This window comes from Cervus canadensis, chromosome 29 (assembly GCF_019320065.1).
Source record: "Cervus canadensis isolate Bull #8, Minnesota chromosome 29, ASM1932006v1, whole genome shotgun sequence".
NCBI classification, from domain to species: Eukaryota; Metazoa; Chordata; class Mammalia; order Artiodactyla; family Cervidae; genus Cervus; species Cervus canadensis.
The window spans coordinates 1,121,441-1,145,966 of record NC_057414.1 but is presented as its reverse complement, the minus strand read 5'-3'; the positions used below and the strand labels follow the sequence as shown (position 1 = coordinate 1,145,966).

At 39.3% G+C, this 24,526-nt stretch overlaps 1 protein-coding gene and 1 long non-coding RNA gene across 3 annotated transcripts in view; one reads left to right on the top strand and one right to left on the bottom strand.

The window, feature by feature from the left end:
* Positions 1-24,526, bottom strand: part of GRM5 (glutamate metabotropic receptor 5) — a 598,074-nt gene that overhangs the window by 273,375 nt on the left and 300,173 nt on the right. The gene's annotated exons all lie outside the window — the stretch shown is intronic.
* On the top strand, positions 3,192-22,575 carry LOC122430929. Its single transcript, XR_006266409.1, has 3 exons — positions 3,192-3,268; positions 11,206-11,355; positions 22,213-22,575. It is a non-coding gene; the product is annotated as an uncharacterized LOC122430929 (long non-coding RNA).

Genomic DNA, 24,526 nt, shown 5'->3' with positions numbered 1-24,526 from the left:
CTATAGGCTATAACCTTCTTGAGGGCAAAGATGGTTTTACTCATCTTAGTACCCAAGAGACAGCAATGATGATTTTGATTCATGGTATGCAATTAAACATGTTTTGAAAGAAAGGTTAAACAAAATGTAGGGACCTTAGGTTACTTTCCTATCTTTTGTATGAATTTGCTGCATATCTTTGGAAGATTTCCTTCTCTGGGTTTCAGAACAAACGTATTCATTATTTTAATAATTTCCATCAAACTGAACAATATTAATTATCAGTAATGAAAATTCAATTAGAAAAGTGCCATATATATTTTTTGATCAGTGAAATAAACCAAATTTACTTTTAGGAACTAGAACATACGTCACTTTAGAAGTGTATGTTTCTGCTGCTCCTAGGTCACTTCAGTCGTGTCCGACTCTGTGTGATCCCATAGACGGCAGCCCACCAGGCTCCCCCGTCCCTGGGATTCTCCAGGCAAGAACACTGGAGTGGATTGCCATTTCCTTCTCCAATGTGTGAAAGTGAAAAGTGAAAGTGAAGTCACTCAGTCGTGTCCAACTCTTAGCGACCCCATGGACCACAGCCTACCAGGCTCCTCCATCCATGGGATTTTCCAGGCAAGAGTACTGGAGTGGGGTGCCATTGCCTTCTCTGTGGATGTTTCTAGATACTTACTATTTTTTATTTAGAAAAAAAATCTATTTATATGTAAATGGGTATTTGTCCTAGCATTGCTTATAACAGTAAAAATAACCTGTATCTCCAGGAGTAACAGAATGGTTAGGGTAAATATGTTTAGCGACATGATGTAATATTTTGCAGTCATTGAAATCAACGCATAAGAAAATTACATAATACACAAAGTATTAAAAATGTTAAAGTGATAAAAGGTAGAATGTCAAATTCATAATTACAATATTTTTTGAAATATACATATGAAAATGAATAAACTAGAATGAAGTTGGAAAGTGAAAATAGATTTTAAAAATTCAGTTATTCAGAGAGTAGTTTAGAAGCAAAACACTGTTAGCTGTTACTAACATTTGAAATCACAAGGCATTTTTAAAATGTTTAAACTCATGTTTCTGTATTTTTACAGTGTTATTATTTTATTATTTGTATTTTAACATAGTTTTAAAATCTCTTCTGAAGAGAAAACATAAGAATAGATTATAAAAAGATTTATTATATAATGAATAGCTGGTAACCTAAGTATTATGTTCCAACATTTGTGCAATAAATGGGTATTTAGAAAATGTTATAGAAAAATCAATAGTCAAAACCTCAGTAAAATGGTGTCCTCAGGTTCCTGAATTACATTTGACATGCTTCCTTTCCTAAATTTGCATTATAATAAGATACTATTATTTTATTTATTATTTTTTAATTTAATTTTATTTTATTTTCATCTACTTCCAAGCCTTTACTTCAAACTGCCCTATCTATTGTTTGGGATAACTGAGCAGCAAATATGTTAGTGACAGACAACTCTCTTCAGTTCCAGCATCTGCCTCCGTAAATGTGAAGATCTCAAAGTTTACAGTTTTCGATTGGTCAATTTGAACATGAACAACTGTTTCACAGTTAAGACAGCAATGCTCATACTTGCAGACGACCTTTTTTCTCTGAATACTGTACCATCTGATTCTGCAATTCTACTCCTGGGCCTGTATCAGGTAAAACCATAATTTGGGAAGATACATACATAGCAACTTTCACTGCAGCACTACTTACAGTGGACAAGTCATGGACGCAAACTAAGTGACCATCAAAAGATGAATGGATAAGAATGTGATGTGTGTGTGTGTGTGTATGTGTGTGTGTGTGATGGAATACTACTCAGTTATATAAAGAATGAAACAGTGCCATTTGTGGCAATATGAATGGATTTAGAAATTATCATACCAAGTGAAGTAAGCCAGACAGAGAAAAGCAAACATCATATGATTTATATATATATATATACATATATATATATATCTTCCCTGGTGGCTCAGATGGTAAAGAATCTGCCTGCAGTGTGGGAGACCTGGGTTTGATCCCTGGGTTGGGAAGATCCCCTGGAGGAGGGCATGGCAATCCACTCCAGTATCCTTGCCTGGAGAATCCCCATGGACAGAGGAGCCTGAAGGGCTGCAGTGCATGGGGTCACAAAGAATTGGACATGACTGAGTGCCTAAGTGCACACAGACACACACATGTGTGTGTGTGTGTGTATAACTGAATCACTTTGCTATACACCTGAAACACCACATTGTAAATCAAATGTATTTCAATAAAAATCTCATGCAAAATAACTAATAAGGCGGTCAGTGGTTTACACCATGGTCTTCACTTCCACCTCAGAACACAGTCACCCATGTTCCTTTGTACTTAATGATCATCATTTGTCCAAAATCCTTCCACGGCTCCTCGTCAATAACTGGAAGAAATCACGACATTTTGTCACTGTATTCAAGGCCCTTTTCAGTGAAACTCTAATACCTATGTCCCCTTATCTCCTACAAACAGCCCCCAAACGACAAACGTCAGTAACCGTGGCTATGATTCAGAGATGGGGAGGCAAGTGGGATTACTACCACATTTTTCCCCACCCTTCTCTCCCACAGAGAGAATCATGGATCTAAGGCATCTTCCTGCACAATCAACTTCATTTTTTTCCCAAAATATGTGTCATACTGACCTTAAGAAGCTTTAAAATAGATAACCAACTACAACCTACTATATAGCACAGGGAACTCTGTTCAATATTCTGTAATAACCTAACTGGGAAAATAATTTGAAAAAGAATTAATACATGTATATATAAAATCGAATCACTCTGCTGTACACCTGAAACTAAAACAACATTGTTAATCAATTATGGTCCAATATAAAATAAAAATTAAGAAAAAGAAAAAAGAAAAGAAAAAAAAAAAAACAGCCGCATGCCCCACACTGACCCTCCCAGTGAAAATGCCTCCTCTTGGCTCTTTGGTGATGCCATTGCTGCACCCAGACCTCACTCTCCCTCTAAGTTTGCATGTTTTGATTCCAGATGTTACTCAAAGTGCAGCTAAAATGCTGTCTTGTTCATGAAGTATTTTTATTGCCATTAAAAGAAAGTTCTCAATTTCTAACCTTTACATAGAATTAAAATTAAATACTTCATAGTATTTAGCACTTTTTACATTGTTATTTTATATCTCTTACTAGACTATTAGTTCCTGGAGTATAAACCCCTATGTTTGCTTTATGGAACCATCACTGAATTGGAACTAGTACCTTTCTCAGCATATGGTAAGTTCAGATTTATAAAAATCCCACTAGTAGTACAAATGGTTCCCATGCAGCCATCAACCAGATTCCCCAAGTGCTAACAGGTAACATAGCAAGTATAATTTTCAAGACCGGGAACTGACTTCAATTCTAAACTGATAAGTGGTCTACTGAGTGTTTTCAGTGTTTTTAAGTTTCGCCACTAAAGGCCTTTCTGTGGACAAGGATCATATACAGCATTTGAACGTCACCCAACTTCTTTAAGGTGGATCTTCAATCTTTTATTTATTTTTTTCAGTCTTTTATTTTTGATGTCTGTCACTTTTGAAGAATACTGGCCAGTCATTTTGTAGCATATTGCTCAATCTGGGTTGGTCTGCATTTCTTCCTGATTAAATTTAGATTGCGTATTTTTGGTAAAAATGCCACAGAGGTTATTTTGAGCCCTCTGAGGGGACTTTATCAAGAGGCATATGATATTGATATGTCTCATTATTAATGATGTTCATTTTGATCACTTGGTTAAGATGATTTTTGTCTAGTCTCTCCAATATCAAGTTACTCTTTTCTCCTGGGTAATAGCTAAGTATATTGTTGAGAGATACTTTCAGAATATGAAAATATCCTATTTCTCATAACACACAAATTTTAGCATCTACTGATGATACATGCCTGAAACAATATTACTATGATGTTTATCAGATGATGATTTTTTTTTTCTATTTTCATCACTTTCAACACCACTAATTCAAATTCTGCCATCAGGAATATCTTTCCACCTCATCCCTCATTTACTCATATTTAATCATGTAATTCTACTATTCTCTCATGAATATTGCCCACTTAATATTTTTATAGAATTAAATATATGTTGGAACAGCACATACACACACATACATATATATATATTTCAGAAAATATAGGGTTAGGATTCAGTTGGGTACTGTTCTTAATGTTCCTATATTTCAACTCAGTAATCTTCAAAGTAATCTCAAGAGGTAGGTAGTGTACCACATTCACTTTAAGGCTGAGGAAATTGAGACACAGAAAACTTATCTGTCTTGCCCAAGTCATTCAGAGTTAGGATTAGAACCTCAGCAGACTGGCTCCAGAGCCTGTGGTTTAAACCAAAATAGATACATTTCCTCTAATAAGGCTTGGTGAGAATCACAGGAGTTTTCTTTTTCTCTCTCTTGTCATTCACATGTCTATAGCCATGATCAGTGAGTACAGAAGTCCTGCTGAGACTCATGGGACCAAGAGACAGAATTTGCTCACAAGGATGAAGGACTTGGAAGTTAGAAGAGAAAATCTAGCTGTCCTAGCAAGGATGATAAAGCAACAGAGACAGAACAGAGAGTGGTCTCATTGTGTCCCAAACACTGTCTATTGGTAGCATCTTCCTGCTGCGCTGCCTTAATCATGCTCGTTGCCGTAACTGGTCAGGAGTGTGTACCTGGGTGCAGGATGGATGAATGGCCACCCCTATAGCAGTTGCTGAGTCAGATCTAGAGGACAGACCAACAGTTTCCCTAGCTGGGAAACTAGGCAACAGCCACTTACACTTAGGAGGAGTTCAATGGTAAACAGCTAAAGGATATTTATGATGAGAAGAATTAAGATCCAAGTCTAGAAATAGGGCTAGTCAAAACCAGGTGAGACCAGTGGTCTGGGATTTCAGGCGAGCAGTCAGGCACACTAGTGAGTAGAGAATGAAAGCAAAAGTTCAGGCCTCACTCGGGCCGGCCCAAAAAGAAAAGGAGCATTGCAACTTGGAAGCCTCACAGCCTTCCAGGCACCTGTTTCTGGGAGGTGTCGCAGCAGTTTCACAGCCAGGGCTCAGCCTGTGGTGACTGGACTTCACACTGAACTTCTTTCGGTGGGGCTAAGACTGCTAAGTGCATCTGCCAGGAAAGTGTCTCAAGAACCGGACATAGTTGGACCTATTGATGGGGCTCTCTCATTTATTCTTACATCCACGCATTCGGTCCACGTCAAGTGCCTACAAAGAGCTGTGAATAAATGCAGGGAATAGACCATGATCAAGACATGATCTACATCCCCAGAACACTGATATTCTAGTGAGGGGGTGCTCCAGGAATAAACACGGAGTGCACCCAGGAGGAAAGAGAGACTCAAACCTGTGCTGGTGTGTCTGGGTGGGAGGGTTAACAGAAGATTTCACAAAGGAGACAGATTCGGCTCTGACGATAATCAAGGCAGAGAAGCTGAGACAGGCACCCACAGAAGCACATACTTGTTATAAATGCACAGACATTAAAACAATATGAAGTGCCCAGGATGACTACCTCAGTAAAGGAACATCAGCAGACCACCCCCACGACCGAGGAGTGTGGGAAATGGAAGGGAGGTTAGGCTGTGATAGAGGTATTTATAGAATAAGGCATGGCACCAAATGACGTTTGTGTAAGCCCTTTCCTAATTACAGGGATCAGAGCTGCAAAAGATCTAGGCAGTCACGGAGTTCCATCTCTGATCATTTCTACTTCTAGACAAGGTAGTATAATAATTATTTACATTTGCATAATACTTTATAAAGCACTTTCATAACCATTTATCTCATTTGATCTTCACAACAATTTGTGAGATAAGCAGAAACACTCTTATTAAAATCCTTCTTTCCCAGAAGAGGAAATTAAAGGAACTAGAAAATTCAGTGGCTGTAGAAGGAAAAGTCAGGAAAGAGAGCCAAGGCGCCATCAAGGTTTCTAATGTCTCATGCAGTATCTTCTCCGTAAAATCAACTCCTCCAATTTGCCAGTTAATCACGGGGCAGCTCATGCTTTGAAATGGAGAGTCTGATGATCCCTTTTAGCAACTCCCCATCTGTCTACCATCTCCGCTCTGTGGAGGGTTATGAGAAGGGGGAGTAATAGCATCATACAGAGAAAGTCTTTCAAAGGGTGAGCCCTCTGGAACACCTATCTGAGCTTCTCTTCAAGAATTTATGGAATAGTATTCTTATCCTGACTTCATCCTGGACTTTGAGACTCTGGGGGTGTGAGGAATGGATTTTCAACAAGCTCATCTGGGAATCTTGATGCACACTGAAATCTGAGAACTGCTTCTACAGAGATTTGGAAGAGCTGTCCTCAGAAATCTCCTCCACCCATCAGATAGATGACAGGAGAAAGGTGGGGAGGCGGCACTCAGCTTCTATCGGAGGGGCCTTGGCTCCTTCACAAATTCTATCGACCCTTTTGTTTTGTCTCTTAAAAAAAAAAAATTGAGGGCTTCCCTGGTGGTGCAGTGGTGAAGAATTTCCATTGTTATGCAGGGGACACAGGTTCGATCCCTGGCCCGGGAAGACCCCACGCACCTCAGAGCAGCAACGCCCACAGGCCACAACTACTGAGCCCACGTGTTCTAAAGCCTGTGCTTGGCAACAAGGCTAGCCGCTTCCATGAGAAGCCCGCATGTAGCAACAAAAACCAGCACAGCGAAATAAAAAATACATAAAATTAAAAAAAAAAATTGTGATGTAACTGGCATGCAACACTGTGTATGTTTAAGGTGTACAACATCTTAATTTGATGCATTTACATATGGCGATAGGATTACCATCACAGCATTAGCTAAGCCTCTATCAAGTCATATAATTATGTTTTGTAATGAGAACCTTTAATGAAGGACATAACTCATTATTGTCACCTATAATCACAATGCTCTGCATTAGGGATCTTATTTTTCTTCTGACTCTGAAGTCTGTACCCTCTGACCATCATCTCCCCAATATCTTCATCCCCTAGCCCCCAGTAACCACCATTCTACTCTATTTCTAAGGGTTCAGCTTTTTTGATTCCACATGTTAAGTGCCATCATATAATATCTGTCTTTCTGGCTGATCTCACTTAGCATAGTGCCCTCAAGGTTCATCCACGTTGTTGCAAATGGCAGGATTTCCTTCTTTCTCATGGTTGAATAATAGTTCATCATATATATATATATACACATACACACACACACACATATATACACATATGTACATATACATGTACATATACACATATATATACATATACATATATATATACATATATACACCACATGTTTTTTATCCATTCACCTGTTAACCAACACTTAGGTTGCTCCCAAAGCTTGGCTATTGTGAGTAAAGCTGCGATAAGCATGGGGATGCAGATATCTTTCTGATCCTCTGTTCTTAACTCCTGAAGGGACATGTGAAAACATGATGCTTGCTCTGCAACACTGTTTAAGAAAGGTCTCCTAGGCTCTCTTCTAATGAGACTGCCACCCATTAAACCCTACTTTTTACATAAACTCCATATTTGCTCCTGCATGGGCTATGACATCAGACCCAAGCTTTGCAGGGAAGAGGGTGAGGAATCATCTCACCTTCCCCACAGGACTCTGATAGTAAGGAAATATGCAGAGCTCTGAGGAATCATCCCCCAAAAGAAAACAGTCACCCAAGCCTCCACTGTTTGGCTCAGAATCTGGGTAACACAACGGATTTAGTGGCACACACAAAAGATTCTGGGGGAGAAAAGAGTAATGAGCAGATGATAATTTGATAACCTGAGTTTGTTAGACATTACCCCACTTCAGCCTTCAAGTATCTGGGACATGCGCACTTTATCTCCCATGGAAAACAGTTTGCTTCATGACTGCTGGATACTCTCACTGGAAATGCCAAAGCCTGGGTCATCCCCAGAATTCTGACCCTCAATGGCGACCTCTGCGAGTACATTGTCGTTTTCATTTTGCGGGCTACCCCGGTCTGGGCAGACTCGCAGGTGACGGTGAAAGAGAGATGATTACAAAGCCTTGGTAAGGCTGTGGGCCATTCTGCCTGGATGCAAATTATCAGTGAACACAACAGCCTGTCTGGAAGAGGCGCGAGGCAAGGAAAATCACATTGCATCATATCAGAAACCTAATAACAACTTTGCACAACTAATCACTAACCAAAAATGGCAGATTGTAGCCCCAGACACAGCAGAGACTTCTAATTAGTTCTAGATGATTGACCACACACACTGATTTGAGCATACATGCTGGAAGGAACTGCCATTAATTGCCAGTGGTAATGGAGCTTATATTGACTAGTTGGGCCAATATCAGAAGCAAAATTCAAGGTGCTTCAAGAAAAGATTGAAATGATACTGCAGATTGGTGAACAAGATAGCTGCTTGCAGATCTGTCAAATGAACATTAATATGAGAAACATACTAGTAAATTCTCTTCTGTATCATAATTACAAAAGGATAATAAGCATGCACCCTCCATTTACAAAGGCCTGAATTTATAAATCTAGGACCAGAGTTAGATAAATAAATTTGCACCTCAGTCTAGCAGAAAGCCAAATGAGAGCAATTGGATTTACATTAAATATTCCCAACTGAATAATATTAATGAAAGGCCAGAGGGGGGGGGGGGAAAAGGACATGAAAAAATGATACTGAGACTTAATAGCAATGCATTACAAACAGACAGAGAGACATTAACAGCCAGACATTCTGGGCAGCAAACCATTATTTATGACAAGGTCACCTTGGCTATAAGTAGATATTCAGCAACCATTGAGTTATAGGCCAGTAGAGACCTGAAAAATAACAAAATCCATCCCCTTCATTTTCCAGCTTCTGCAGTTGGAGCCCGGGAATAAGGAATGGAAGAGAAAGGAAGAAACTAACAATTATTAAATATCTATCATGGAAAAGTGCACATTTCTATGCTTTCTCCAGACCCCACTCATTCGATCCCTATATAAGCCCTGAAAGGCACGTGTCCCCATCCCAGGGCACAAAAGAGGAAACCGAGGCTTCAGAGAAGTGGCGGAGCTCCTCCGGGCACTCCACACTGCCCTTCAGGATGCGGTCACGGCTGGCCCATTTCCTGAACCAGTGCCACTGCTTGGCCTGAGCTCTGGCCTCAGGAGAGTGTTCATTCTTCACCCAGGAATCAGCCCGTAAAAATTCTATCAGAGACACTTCCTAGAATCTCAAAAATAGCGTCTGGGAAAATCTTGAAAGTGTGAGCATCTGACAGCCATTGGGTTTTAAGTCAAGGTTGTTGTTCAGTCGCTAAGTCATGTCTAATTCCCTGAAACCCCACAGACTGCAGCATACCAGGCTTCCTTATCCTTCACCATCTCCCGGAGTTTGCTCAAACTCACATCCACTGGGTTGGGGATACCATCCAACCATCTCATCCTCTGTTGCCCTCTTCTCCTGCCTTCAATCTTTCCCAGCATCAGGGTCTTTTCCAGGGAGTCAGCTCTTCACATCAGGTGGACCCAAGTATTGGAGCTTCAGCATCAAGTCCTTCCAATGAATATTCAGGGTTGATTTCCTTTAGGAGTGACTGGTTGGATCTCCTTGCAGTCAAAGGGACTCTCAAGAGTCTTCTCCAGCACCACAGTTCAAAAGCATCAACTCTGGTACTCAGCCTTCTTTATGGTCCATCTCTCACATCCATACATGACTACTGGAAAAACTATAGTTTTGACTAGATGGACCTTTGTCAGAAAAGCAATATCTCTGCTTTTTAATATGCTGTCTAGGTTTCTCATAGTTTTTCTTCCAAGGAACAAGCGTCTTTTCATTTCATGACTGCATTCACCATCTGTAGGGATTTTGGGAGCCCAAGAAATTAAAATCTGCTACTGTTTCCATTGTCTCCCCATCTATTTGGCATGAAATGGTGGGACCAGAGGCCATGATCTTAGTTGTTAGGACAGGGTAACTTCTTACTACTTCAGAATAGTCTCATGTCTATGGCCAATTTAGAATAAGCAAGCCCACTAGAGTACCTTGATTAACAATGCTGGCTCCCATGGACTGAATACCAACTATAAGCTTGGCTCTATAACAGCAATTTACTTTTACTAATACCTGATAGTATAAGTATTATTAGGCCTTTTTGCTGATTAAAAAAAAATCAAAAATCAAATTATCACGAGTATTTAAGTGATCTGCACAAGGTCACATGGTCAAGAAGGGACAAAGCCAGGTTTTATACCCTGCCTAACCCACTCCAGTGTTCTTGCCTGGAGAATCCCAGGGACGGTGGAGCCTGGTGGGCTGCCGTCTATGGGGTCACACAGAGTCGGACACAACTGAAGTGACTTTGCAGCAGCAGCAGCAGCTATAGGCCCCCAAGCCCTGATTTTGCTTCTCTAACCACTCAGATCTCTTGAAATTCCCTGAATCACCACTGAATTCCTATAGCATTCTCAGTCTGAACGATTCAATTGGATCTTGACCATGTTATATCCTGTTATATAAACCTTTCCAAGGTTTTTGTCTGTGGCAGCCCTGTGTTCCCAAGAAGATGGCAAACTCAGATACCTCTTTATATTGCCAACACCAAGGATGGCTCCTCACATGCTTCTGACACAGCCCATATTAGCAGTGATGTGCTCCGTTGTTCAGTCCAACTCTTGCAACCCCGTGGACTGTAGCCTGCCAGGCTCCTCTGTCAGTGGGATTTCCCAGGCAAGAATACTAGACTGGGTTGCCATTTCCTACTCCAGAGTCTCTTCCTGACCCAGGGATTGAACCTGCATCTCCTGCATTGGCAGTGATACCAGTGGCAAAGGACTTGCTATAGTCAAGCTCTGGGCAGAGTTCCCAGCATCTGCCCTCAACCCTGGGTGTTTTATTTAGCTGATTTCCTCCCATGCTGAGAACTGTCTGAAGCATTCAAGAGGAAATCACTCTTAACAAATCTAGAGGAAGTGGCTGATGGGTAAACCATAGGGTCTGATAACATCCAGTTGACCCAGGACCTGCCTTTGCCTATAAACACCTCAACCTTTGTGGGAAAGATGGCAAGAGGAGCCAAGCAGCTTCAGCCAACTGAATCTCCCAAATGATCCTGTTTTAAAAAGACTTGTAACCTTTATTTATTTCCTTTCCTCTCCTTTCTCATAATCATATCACATTTCTCTCAACTTCTTTTTTCCTTTGCAGATACTTCACAACCCAGAATCCAGTCTAGAGGAAAAGTCAGTGACAGTGAGCTCTGGTCCCTGGGGAAGGCAACAGAACTTAAGAAAACACTTCAAAATGGAGAAGCAGCAGAGAGATCTTCCTCTGCTAATGAGACCAAAATGGAAAACTGTAAGTAGATAAGTACCTCATGACACCAAATCAGTGGTCTGAGAGCAAGGAACAATAACATTTAGGAATAGATTTAAATTCAGAATAAAATCAAGTTCATTCTGAGAAACAAGCTTGAAGAGAAACTTCCTTGAATTAAGTGATTTGAAAGATTATATTCTCCTTACTATGGTTTTCCACTACGATTAGAAGCAGAATATTTGAAGGACATGACACTTTTCAAAAATTTTCCTTTTCCTCTTTAGTCTTGCATACAAAAATTTTGGATAATTTGACCTTGAAATATTCAAATATCATAAAAGTAATTGCATTTTTCTAGCCTTGATCAAAAATGGGTATTCTTAGCTCTAATAGTTGATATGCTTAATGGGTTTTAATATATGTTAAATAAGACTTCAAGTTACCTAGGTGAATTGAAATCTGTTGAACAGACACCTACTGTTTGAGATAAAATTACCCAACTCCATCACCAGTAAGCATAGAATTTGACATGAAACCACTTTTCTTTTTAACTTTTTACTTGTAGAAAGTTTCAGACATATTCCAAGTGACGGGATCACATAATGAATCCCCATTTATCCACCACTGGCTTCATTACTCTTCAGAATTTTGCCAATCATCTTGTCCCGCCTAAACTATCTCTCATGTTCTAGAATTTTAAAGCGAATCCTTGACATCAAGACATTTGACCTGCAAACACATTCGTATTTCTTTCTAAAAGATATTTTTAAAATTTATATTTCACAATATCATAATCACAGCTAATAAAGTATTAATAATCATGTATTAATATTATTTAATACTTATTTGATACTCAAAAGTTGGTAAAAGTGGTTTTCATTGTGAAATGTAGCTGGGACATCTCTGGTGTGGTAAGATGAGGAATTATCTATCATTAATGTGACCAGGGGTAGCCAGACCCTGACTGTGAAGCATCTTTAGCTGCTTCTGTCTGGGACAGAAAATAGCTTTCTGACTGTGTTTCCACCTTGCTTTATTCTCTGTTTTCTGCGTTAATGTGTTCCTAAGTTCTAATTAACCACTGACATTTGACTTCCTCGTTTCTGACATAAACCCCTGTATGAACACTTGTTCTAGACTGCTTTCTTGGTTCTAGCACTTCAGTTAACCTTGGATCCTGTTTTCTGTGGAGACAAATGATCAAATGCTCAGTCTCTGGCATTAGTTTACGTTAAACAAATTTTGGTTTCTCCCTTTACTACCTGTGTGACTTTGGGAAATTTTTTTAGCCTCTCTGTGTCTTAGTTCCTTCATCTGTAAAATGAATATAATAATACTATTTATCTCAAAGACTTGCTTGAGAATAGGAAATAACCCATTGCTGAGAGCCTGGTATACAGTAATCACTCAATAAATGTTGACTACTATGGCCTCCTTTGCTTCCAGACTTTGATGTGAATTTGATAATCTTCAGATTCCATCCTTTCCTCTTTGGCCTCTTCAGTATGTCCCAACAGACACCTGCTTTTTCTCTAATTCTCAAAAAACTCTTTGAGATAAGAGTTTTTATTATATGCATTTTAAAATAAGTTTTCAAAATTCCAGATTTCTTGTTATAGCCAAAGAGAGTTTCTATTATGACTAAAATAACCATTTTATATACATTCACATATCAATGCTAATTTCAAGCAGAAAAATATATTTAGCATGTCAGCATTTGAGAATGAAGAATGATTGTTGATTTTGCCATAATAAAAAAAATTTTAACTGATAATTAAGTCAAGAAACCTAGCCAGAAAAATGCAAACTTTGCTAATCATATGTGTTAGCACCTATATTTTCCCTGGAATTTTCAGGTACAGAGATTATCCAACTTATTTTTTAAATGCTATATATTTTTTTAAATTTAGAAATTAAAGATTTTTTAAGAGTAAATGTACAATCAGTATAACTCTGTGATTCCATAAGCAAAATACCCTCTTTAATATTTTTAATGAGAAAATCCCATTTGTATTCACTTTCTATTTCTCATTGAAACCACAGGCCCCTAAACTGGTTTCCCATTTCTTGACAGTGAAAAGGTAAGACATCAAAACTCTTTCCAAGAGAATAGGTACAATGTAGATTATAGCATCAAATGTCTCCCATACACATGTCCAAGAAGTCTTAGGGAAGTAACGTTTTTAAATAAAAATGAAACAGTAAAATTTGTAGTAGGCAGCAAAAGCAGACCTTAGAGTGGAGTGAATAGCATTGAATGCACATACTAGAAAAGAAGAACTATTTAAAATCAATAGTCTAAACTTTTACCTTCAGATACCAAAGAAAGAAGAGAATTTAAATCTAAAGAAAGGAGAAGAAAAGAGGTAATAAAAGTTTTGCACATTTCAGTGAAATTGAAAGCAAGACTCACTAGAGAAAACTAATGAAACCAAAAAGCTGATTCTTAGAAAAGACTATAAAAATTATAAACAAGTACTCAAGCTAACAAATAAAAGATAAAGACACATCTTACTAACATCAGAAATGAAACAGGGATGATAACTGCTGATACCACAGATATTAAAAGGTAATAAAGGAATATTATGAACAGCTGTGTGCCCACAAATCTGATACCAAAGGGAACAGAACCAATTCCTTGAAAAATACAAAGAACCAAAATTCATGGAAGTTTATAGAAGGAGGCATACTTCTGAATAGGTTTATGACTACTTAGGAAATTGAATCAATAATTAATAACATTCCCCCTAGAAAAGAAGTTACCCAGCCAGATGATTTTCATGTATCCAAGGCTGCTATAATTCATCACATCAACTGATGCAGAAGAAAACTTATAATAGCTGTTATAAAGTATAGTTGTTATGTTTTCCTGATTAATTGACCCTTTTGTTATTGCAAATTTGTTATTTACTTGTTTTTATTTATAAATTTATATTTTATTTATAAATTTATTTGTTTTGCCATTTTTTATTGTTAATTTTGTTATTTAAGAATAAAGAAAAATTTTGTTATTACATACTCTTCTCTGTCTCTTGTGATAGCTTTTCACTTAAAGCCTAATATATCTGATGTAAGTATAGCCAATTCTGCTCACTTTTGCTTACCATATACATGGAATATTTTTGTGTCCCTTTGATTTTAGCCTCTGTATGAAAGATCATGACCCAGATAACTACAGTGGTGTGATCACTCACCTAGAGCCAGACATGCTGGAATGCAAAGTCAAGTGGGCCTTAGGAAGCATCACTATGAACAAACCTAGTGGAGGCAATGGAATTTCAGTTGAGCTATTCCAAATCCTAAAAGATGATGCTGTGAAAGTGTTGCACTCAATATGCCAGCAAACTTCAAAAACTCAGCAGTGGCCACAGGACTAGAAAAGGTCAGTTTTCATTCCAATCCCAAAGAAAGGCAATCCCAAAGAATGTTCAAAGTACTGCACAATTGCACTCATCTCACACACTTGCAAAGTAATGCTCAAAATTCTCCAAGCCAGGCTTCAACAGAACATGAACTATGAACTTACAGATGTTCAAGCTGGATTTAGAAAAGGCAGAGGAACCAGAGATCCAATTGCCAACATCCACTGGATCACTGAAAAACCAAGAGAGTTCCAGAGAAACATCTACTTCTGCTTTATTGACCATCACTTCATGGCAAATATATAGGGAAACAATGGAAACAGTGACAGACTTTATTTTGGGGGGCACCAAAATCACTGCTGATGGTGACTACAGCCATGAAATAAAAAAGATGCTTGCTCCTTGGAAGAAAAGCTATGACCAATCTAGACAGCATATTAAAAAGCAGAGACATTACTTTGCCAACAAAGGTCCATCTAGTCAAAACTATGGTTTTTCCAGTAGTCATGTATGGATGTGATGCTATAAAGAAAGCTGAGCGCTGAAGAATTGATTCTTTTGAACTGTGGTGTTGGAGAAGACTCCTGAGAGTCCCTTGGACTTCAAGGAGAGCCAGCCAGTCCATCCTAAAGGAAGTCAGTCCTGAATATTCATTGGAAGGACTGATGCTGAAGCTGAAACTCCAATACTTCACCTGATGTGAAGAACTGACTCACTGGACCCTGATGCTGGGAAAGATTGAGGGCAGGAGGAGAAAGGGACGACAAAGGATGAGATGGTTGGATGGCATCACCAACTTGATTGACATGAGTCTGAGCAAGCTCCAGGAGTTGGTGATGGACAGGGAAGCCTGGCATGCTGCAGTCCAAGGGGTCACAAAGAGTCGGACACGACTGGGCGACTGGACTGAACTGAAGAAGGCTAAAGGAACGACACAGAAGTGCTGTCTGCAGTCAGTGAAGCCGTTTACTTGGGGATACAACTAGTGTGATGACACTCATATAGAAGTATTCCTCCACTGAAGAATAAAGTAAATGGATAGCAGATCATGGAAACCAGATTTCTTACTGTTGGGCTGAGATTATATAGATGAGCAAGGTGATTACCATTCTCCATCAAAAATAACAAGGGCTGCTTGGAAACATGGCTGATTCTAGGTGCAGAAAATATTTAAAGATGAGCCTGGAACATCCTATAGGATCATCATAAAGTAAGGAACTGCTGACAGACACACACATAGACACAAATTGATGGGGATATATCAAAGGGGCAGTTTCAGTTGGCTTCCAACTGAAAGAACTCCCAATGGACAAAGCAAAACAATCTGAATTTTTTAAAAAAGTATTATTAGATTATAATCTAAAGTATAGAATAAACAAGTTCATAATGATACAGTATAATAACTGAATAATAATTACCAACAAATCTCCTCTACAGAATAATTCCAAATAAATTATGTTAAGAATTCCATCATAAAGGTGGGGGAGGAAATCTCTACAATCTTAAAGTAAGAGTATGCATAGTGACTTTTTTCCCCAAAGAGTAAAGTGTGGAAGTCGGGGAAGGGACAGTAACTTTACAGCAGGGAAACCTGATAAACACTCCTTCAGCCAGGTGATCAAGGTCCAGATCAAGAGTCATAAATTGAATCGTGTTGACAGTTTGCATCCTTCATGTGATGTGATTAAAATGGCACTTTGCCTCTATGTTCTACTTTCCAAAAATCTATAACAGCAATTAATCATGAGAAAAACATCAATCAAATCTCAATTTGGGAATATTTTACAAAAGACCTGACCAATACTCATTGAAATTCTCAAAGTCATCAAAAACAAGGAAAGTTTTGAGAAACCATCACAGCCATGAAGAGCCTAAGAAGGCATGATGACTAAATGTAATGTGGTATCCTGGATGGAATCTGAGAACCGCAAAAGGACATCAGGCAAAAACCAAGGAAATCTTAATACATGGGCTTTACTTAATAATGATGTATCTATGTTTTAATTAAACAAATATACCATATTAATTTAAAATTAATGTATTATTTAAAGATGTACAGAGGGGAAATTGTGTATTTAGATGGTAATAAGGAATTTTACCATTAACTCACTTTTTTCTATAAATACAAAAACTCTGAAACATAGGCTATTCATAAGAAAATCTATTGAAAAAAACTCCTTGCTTTTAACTAATGGGTGAAAATTCCAAACAGTTTCTGTGTTAACATGGAAATCAGAGATTGTGTAGGCTTGGTTATGGATTTGTGTTATTACTTGGTGATTGATAGTTTGTGTCACTAAAGCTGAACAGAATTTTATCACATGAAAGAGTAACAAGAATATGCTTCCAGCAAAGAATGTATTCTTGACAGAAATTGATAAGGGTTACAGTTCTGGGGCATCTAATGATTTAAATCATTTACAACATATGTATTAGTAGAATCTGGCAGAGTGTTAATTTAAATATAATCATTTTATAATGTATTCAGTTCTAAAAAGAATAACAGAGGGACGTTTGTCACTTAGCCTCAGAATGGATTCCTGGACAGATATGACCATATTGCCACTCAGCAGTTGTTAAGCAATTTAAATATCCTTTTCTCATTTTTAACTCAGTGAAATCAGAATTTCATCCCTTGCACGGTAAACCCATGTGCTCATGAAAAATAATATTCAGTAATAATAACTTTTTAAAATGTCTACCTATGTAGTTAATACCACGGAATGAGAAATTTTTAGAGATAATCTAGCCCTGAGCTATTCAGAATAGTAGCCACTAGGCATATGACATGTCCCTGGTGGTTTGAATTAAGATGTGTTGGAAGTATAAAACACACTCATGGTTTTGGAGACAGTACCAAGAAAGAGAAAGCAAAATAACTTGATAATTTTTATACTGATTACATATTGAAATGATAATATTTTAGTTATACTAAATACAATATTAAAATTTTCCTTTTCACTTTTATAATGTTTTCCTTAGAAAGTGTAAAATTATACATGAGGTTCTGCTGGACATCTTGTTTTTTGTATAAGGGAAGAGACTATGACCCACAGAACCTAACTATGATCAAATTCAAGGTCTTAGCTGGATATTTTTAAACAGAGATGTTTCTCTGTTAAAATGGGGAAAGGATTTGTTTCAAATCATGTGTCATTTAGGATATTTTCACTTAGCTTTCATGAAGCTTAAATATATTTTATATAACACATTCACTGCTCTCTACTGAGACAAGATCTTGCCTGCTGCTCTTCTGGGTTAAATAAAGTGAGCTACCATTTACTGAAGGCCTACTCTATCTAGACCAGCTCTGTGTTTTGTATAATAAATAACTTGCAGAATTTATGGAGTTTAATTCTCGCCAGAATCCTTGATGGGTAAAGAATTTAATGCTCAGAGAGCCAGTGAAGGAACCATCCTAGTCAGAAAGTGGTGGACAGGGTATTCAAATGGAGGTGTTCAATTTCAAGTTGTGTCCCATCCACTGTTTTCAACTGCATCCTAGAGACAAGGAGAAGTGTTTATCTAAGATGTTGGAGCTGAAAACGAGCCCTACAAGGATATTTTAGCCTTTCACGGATATTTGGGAGTAGAAGACAAGTTGAGATTCCTTCAACCTCATCTGGCTGAATCTAGCCATGGTGGCATTTGCTCTGAAGAAAATAAGTGTACCGTGTTTTGTTCTCCAGTGTCTTAAATTTGTCAGAGTGTGGTGGGGATAAAGGTTCACACTGCCACAGGGGCTAAGGAAGCAGGAGGACAGCTTTGAGTTGGACTGATGTTCAACTCTCCTGCTATTTAGAAAACCCCCAATTTTCTGAAGGTTTCAATAACAGCATTTTGTTCTGTGCTCTTTCAGAAGAAAGAGGAAATGACATCAGAGCTTTCTAATTTCAGAATTAGAGAAATTAATATCCTCACACACCCACCTTCTTGCCCACCCACACATACAGCTCTGGAAAAAGTTCTTCACCCATGAAACTGCTCCTCCTCCTAACTTGTATATTGCAGTTACAAATTTTCTTTATCTGGTGCTTAGTCAATCAAAAGCAAAAGCCACATCTCATTTGCCACAACTCATCTTCCATGGCTTCGCATCAACCTCCTTCACTCTACAGGTCATTGATGTCCAGAAGTACCAACTCCACGATGTCTCTTTTCCTCTCCTCTCTCTTCTTGGGCATCAGGACTGCCCTAGTCATGGCCTTCATCAGCTCTTTCTAGACGTGCTGCAGTGCTTCCGCCTCTTGCTGTCCATTGCTAGTTACCCCGGGGTTTTCATTTCCTAGAAAATGAGCTGCTGCTCTCTATGCCTGGAATGTCCTCCCTACTCCTTCCTTCTCTACCAAAGTCTCACCCTTTCTCCAGGTTTCAATTTTTCTGCAGAATCCTTTCCTGCAGAAATAAGGGAGATTAGGAAAGTCTTATTTGAATAGGCTCTCATGTCATCCTGTGTATTTTCTTCATAGCATTTATAACAATTAATTATGCAGTTATATTTTAGCACTCGTCTTGCTTGCTGGAATGTTCTTTTTGTTTTTTTTTTTTAATTTTTATTTTTAAATATAAATTTATTTATTTTAATTGGAGGCTAATTACTTTACAATATTGTAGTGGTTTTGCCATACATTGACATGAATCTGTCAAGGGTGTACATGTGTCCCCCATCCTGAACCCCCCTCCCACCTCCCTCCCCATCCCATCCCTCTGGGTCATCCCTCTGCACCAGCCCCGAGCACCCTGTCTCATGCATCCAACCTGGACAGGCGATTCATTTCACGTATGACAACATACATGTTTCAATGCCATTCTCCCAAATCATCCCACCCTCGCCCTCTCCCACAGAGTCCGAAAGACTATTCTATACATCTGGGTCTCTTTTGCTGTCTCACATATAGGGTTATCGTTAAATATCATGCTAGGCTGTTTCTCCATGCTAGTATGTGGCTTTTACTAATAAAGGGCTTCCTGTACTATTTCCATCTTTGAAAACTTCCAAAACACTAGTAAAAGTACTAAGTGTTTTAGAATTCTTAAACTACCACTACAGATGGCTGTTAGCATGGTTTAGACTAATTATGACTTTAGAGTCCTTTTCTTAGTCTATCTAGATAGCATTGACCAAACTACTTCTCAGCTATATCATACTTGGAAGTTGTCTTAACTTCTTTGTGTTTCAGTTTGCTCATCTGGAACATGGGGACACTAATGGCACTGAATCTATTTTAGAGTGAATTCAGCTAATATATTCATGAAATACATAATATCCATCAGTGCTATCCAATACCCAATATATCTGAATTTTCAGAATATCTATATATTTAGGAGGTATAAATATACCCCCAGATCAGTTCTTAGAGACACAGAAAACCTGGCAAGCTCTCAAAAATAAACTGCCATTACTGCTGGGAGCAAATCTCAAGAGTGAGAAACATTTACATCATTCTTTGAGCTATTCACACATCTCATTTCTGCAGCCATTAAAACCTGGAGTTTTTTGTTTTTCACTAGGAAATCTTAAAACTTCTTGAAAAATCACTTTAGGCTAATCCTGTTATTTCTAAGGAGTTGTGTATGGCATGAAGATCTGAAAAAACAAATTAATGGCATAGTAGAGAAGCAATCAAGCTATTGTGTTCTGATTTCTAAGCCTTTTGTGCAAGGCTTATTTTGAAGAGCATGTAGGGGATAGGGGTGGTTAAGAAAGGAAGCATGAGGGGAAGAAAAGATTCAACATTTTTAAGATCTGTCTCTCTGATTATCAGTACTATTTGCATCTGATGCCAAAGAATCCCCGAACAGTTCTGAACACTGGCAGCAGAAAACTGAAAACATTACGTAAACAGAGATGAACTTCACAAGATACATGTGAGTACTCAGTGTATAGGCAGGGCTTCCCAAGTGGTGCAGGGGTAAATAATCCTCCTGCCAATGGCAAAGACACAAGAGATGCGGCTTTGATCCCTGGGTTGGGAAGATCTGGAGTAGGAAATGGCATTCTGTTCCAGTATTCGTGCCTGGGAAGTCCCATGGACAGAGGAGCCTGAGGGGCTGCAGTCAATGGGGTCACAAAGAATTGGGCACAATGAGCACCCAGCAAGGTACAGGCTCACAGGTCATTTGTTCACAGATACATGCAGAACTCAAACCACTCTATTCGTCCTTCTACACACACACTAGTATGCTGCTTGGACAGTTAAGTGAAGTAAAGGTATAGATCCCTTGGAATTTCCAAGCAGGTTGGGTTTTCCTGGCTATGATTCCAGCCGTCGTAACTACACTGATTCTCACGGTTGGTCCCCTGGTTGCTTCCATCCAGGCCCATTTGTCAGGCAAATAGTGAGCGTGTTCTGCTGCCCAGTGACTTTCAGAAGGGTCCCTGGATTCCTGCTAAGTGCGAACACAGAAAGGAGCCTTCAAGGTGCTGAGCATACCACAACCCAGGCATGGCATTCTGCACCCCAGGGGAACCAGCATCCTGGGGCTAATCGCCTCTTGGCTCACTGACACCTGTTGAAACTGACAGGTCGACAGAGCTGAGATCCCATGCTGTGTGGAGGAATTAGGGACACTCCCAGCTGCCAGCGACATTGCTCCAGGACAGCAGAAGCCTGAGAATCACATTGACACAGTACTGGATTTACAGACGTCATTTCTAAGTCTTCTTCATATGTTATCTCTCTCGGATAAAAATTTTGCTTTTATGCCCTGACAAAATATCATGATCCACAAAATTATAATTTTATTTGCTTAGATGTCTTACATATTTTCTCCTTATATCACATGATATTTATCAAATGCATTAGTAGGTCTAATTTCCCCCCCCCCCAAACTAAGAAGAAACTGGTATTTTTAACAAGAAAACATCAGTAATACTTGCAGTACATGTGTGCTCAGTTGCGTCTGACTTTGCAACATGATGGACTGTAGCCCGGCAGGCTCCTCTATCCACAAGGTTCTCCAGGCAAGAATACTGGAGTGGAGTGCCATTTCCTCCTCCAGGGGATGTTCCCGAGCCAAGGATCGAACCCACATCTACTGCGTCTCTTGCGCTGACAGGGAGACTCTTTCCCACTGAGCCACTTGGGAAGCCCAATATTTGCAGGAGTGGTGGAAACAGTGGTAGCAGCAATAACAGCCACGTAATAGTAATGATACACATTCTGTGCCAGACCCTGCCCTGTCAGTTTTAAATGCACTGGCTCATTTAAGATTGTTTTTATGATAAATGCAGCTGTACCTCACTGTGCTCTGGGTACTGGAAAATGTTAGGTTTCACTATGCTATGGGGGAGAAATTGTTCTTGCTACCATAATACCCAAATAATTACAATGTCAATTCAGATGATTCAAGACTAACCAATTTTGGTGCCAACAGCTTCCAAGGAAACATCAGTAGTGATACCAGCAGCACACACTCATGGACCACTCACTAAGCAGGCCAGGCCAAGTGCTGAGCCTTTGACAGACCTTGTTGGTTTTTATCTTTGAAACAAATTTATTAGTTAAAAATTAATATTGTTTTCATTTTGCAGATGACAACTGAGGTTTGAAGATATTTGCATGGGATCACCATGCTTGACTGTGGCAGAGCAGAGACCGAAATTAAAGTCTTTCTGCCTCCAAAGACTGGCGCTAAATCATGATGCTGACTCGTGCACAAATTATTTTCTAAATATTATGTCTGTTTGCACACTTTCCACATTACAGTGAGGGCATCTTTACATATAGTTAAGATAGAGATGCTGCCTGTTAGATTTAATGAAGTTTAACCATCCTTTTATAATAATTTGGAGCTATCTTCAAATTAAACTCAATGTAATAGACATGTCTATTTATGTATGCAGGTCATACTAATGTATGCAGGTCAGGAAGCAACAGTTAGAACTGGACATGGAACAACAGACTGGTTCCAAATAGGAAAAGGAGTCCATCAAGGCTGTATATTGTCACCCTGCTCATTTAACTTATATGCAGAGTACATCATGAGAAATGCTGGGCTGGAGGAAGCACAAGCTGGAATCAATATTGCCGGGAGAAATATCAATAACCTCAGATATGCAGATGACACCACCCTTATGGCAGAAAACAAAGAAACACTAAAGAACCTCTTGATGAAAGTGAAAGAGGAGAGTGAAAAAGTTGGCTTAAAGTCCAACATTCAGAAAACTAAGATCATGGCATCTGGTCCCATCACTTCATGGCAAATAGATGGGGAAACAGTGGACACAGTGGCTGACTTTATTTTTCTGGGCTCCAAAATCACTGCAGATGGTGATTGCAGCCATGAAATTAAAAGACGCTTGCTCCTTGAAAGGAAAATTATGACCAACCTAGACAGTATATTAAAAAGCAGAGACATTACCTTGCCAACAAAGGTCCGTCTAGTCAAGGCTATGGTTTTTCCAGTGGTCATGTATGGATGTGAGAGTTGGACTATAAAGAAGACTGAGCACTGAAGAATTGATGCTTTTGAACTGTGGTGTTGGAGAAGACTCTCGAGAGTCCCTTGAACTGCAAGGAGATCCAACTAGTCCATTCTAAAGGAGATCAGTCCTGGATGTTCATGGGAGGGACCGAAGCTGAAGCTGAAACTCCAATACTTTGGCCACCTGATGTGAAGAGATGACTCATTGGAAAAGACCCTGATGTTGAGAAAGATTGAGGGCAGAAGGAGAAGGGGACGACAGAGGATGAGATGGTTGGATGGCATCACCGACTCAATGGACATGGGTTTGGGTGGACTCTGGGAGTTGGAGATGGACAGGGAGGCCTGGCGTGTTGCAGTCCATAGGGTTGAAAGAGTCAGACACGACTGAGCAACTGAACTGAACCGAAATAAGACTTAGTTCAAATGATTTGCTCATTAGAATCATCCTTGAGTCTTTAGGATCCTGTAAACAGTGGGGCTTCCCAAATGGCACTAGTGGTAAAGAACCCACTTACCACTGCAGGAGATGTAAGAGATTAAGAGATGTTGTTTTGATCCCTGAGTCAGAAAGATCCCCTGGAGGAGGGCATGGCAACCCATTCCAGTATTCTTGCCTGGAGAGTCTCATCGTCAGAGGAGCCTGGTGGGCTACAGTCCATAAGGTCACAGAGTCGGACATGACTGAAGTGACTTAGTGCACGCGTGTGTACACCCACACACAATTCACACACAACCCAGCATTAAATATTGGGGCACTTCCTCATTGTCCATATACATTATGACTGAGCTTCTATTATATAACATTAGTCTGTTACCCCAGATGATGTCTGTATATCAGTAAAAGTTGACTATTTAAAATTCTCCAGGCTCTAGAACACCACAATAAGAAGGAAATAAGAATGCATGTAGGTAGGTGGGTCTCAGCAGAAATCAGAGTAAAAAGCAAAGATGAAGGAAGTGATGAAGCAGGATAGTAGTTTAAGCAGTGTGTCTATCCCAGAATTAGGTCTGAAGTGAAAGTGAAAGTTGCACAGTCATGTCTGACTCTTTGTGACCCCATGAACTGTAGTCCACCAGGCTCCTTTGTCTATGGAATTCTCCAGGCCAGAATACTGGAGTGGGTTGCCATGCCCTCCTCCAGGGGATCTTCCCGACCCAGGGACTGAACCCAGGTCTCCCACATTGCAGGCAGATTCTTTACCAGCTGAGCCACCAGCGAAGCCCACCCAGAATTAGGTCTACTACACAATAACCATGACTTTCCAGAAACCTGACTTCTAATTCTATTTTTTTTTTCCTTTTCCTCACTCTGAGTAAGGAGGACAATTCTACCCATGTTCATCTTGAATACTAGAACACACTTATGACTGAGGCAGCAGCTGATGTATTATGGCAGAATCGAAGGAGCACTTCTAGGT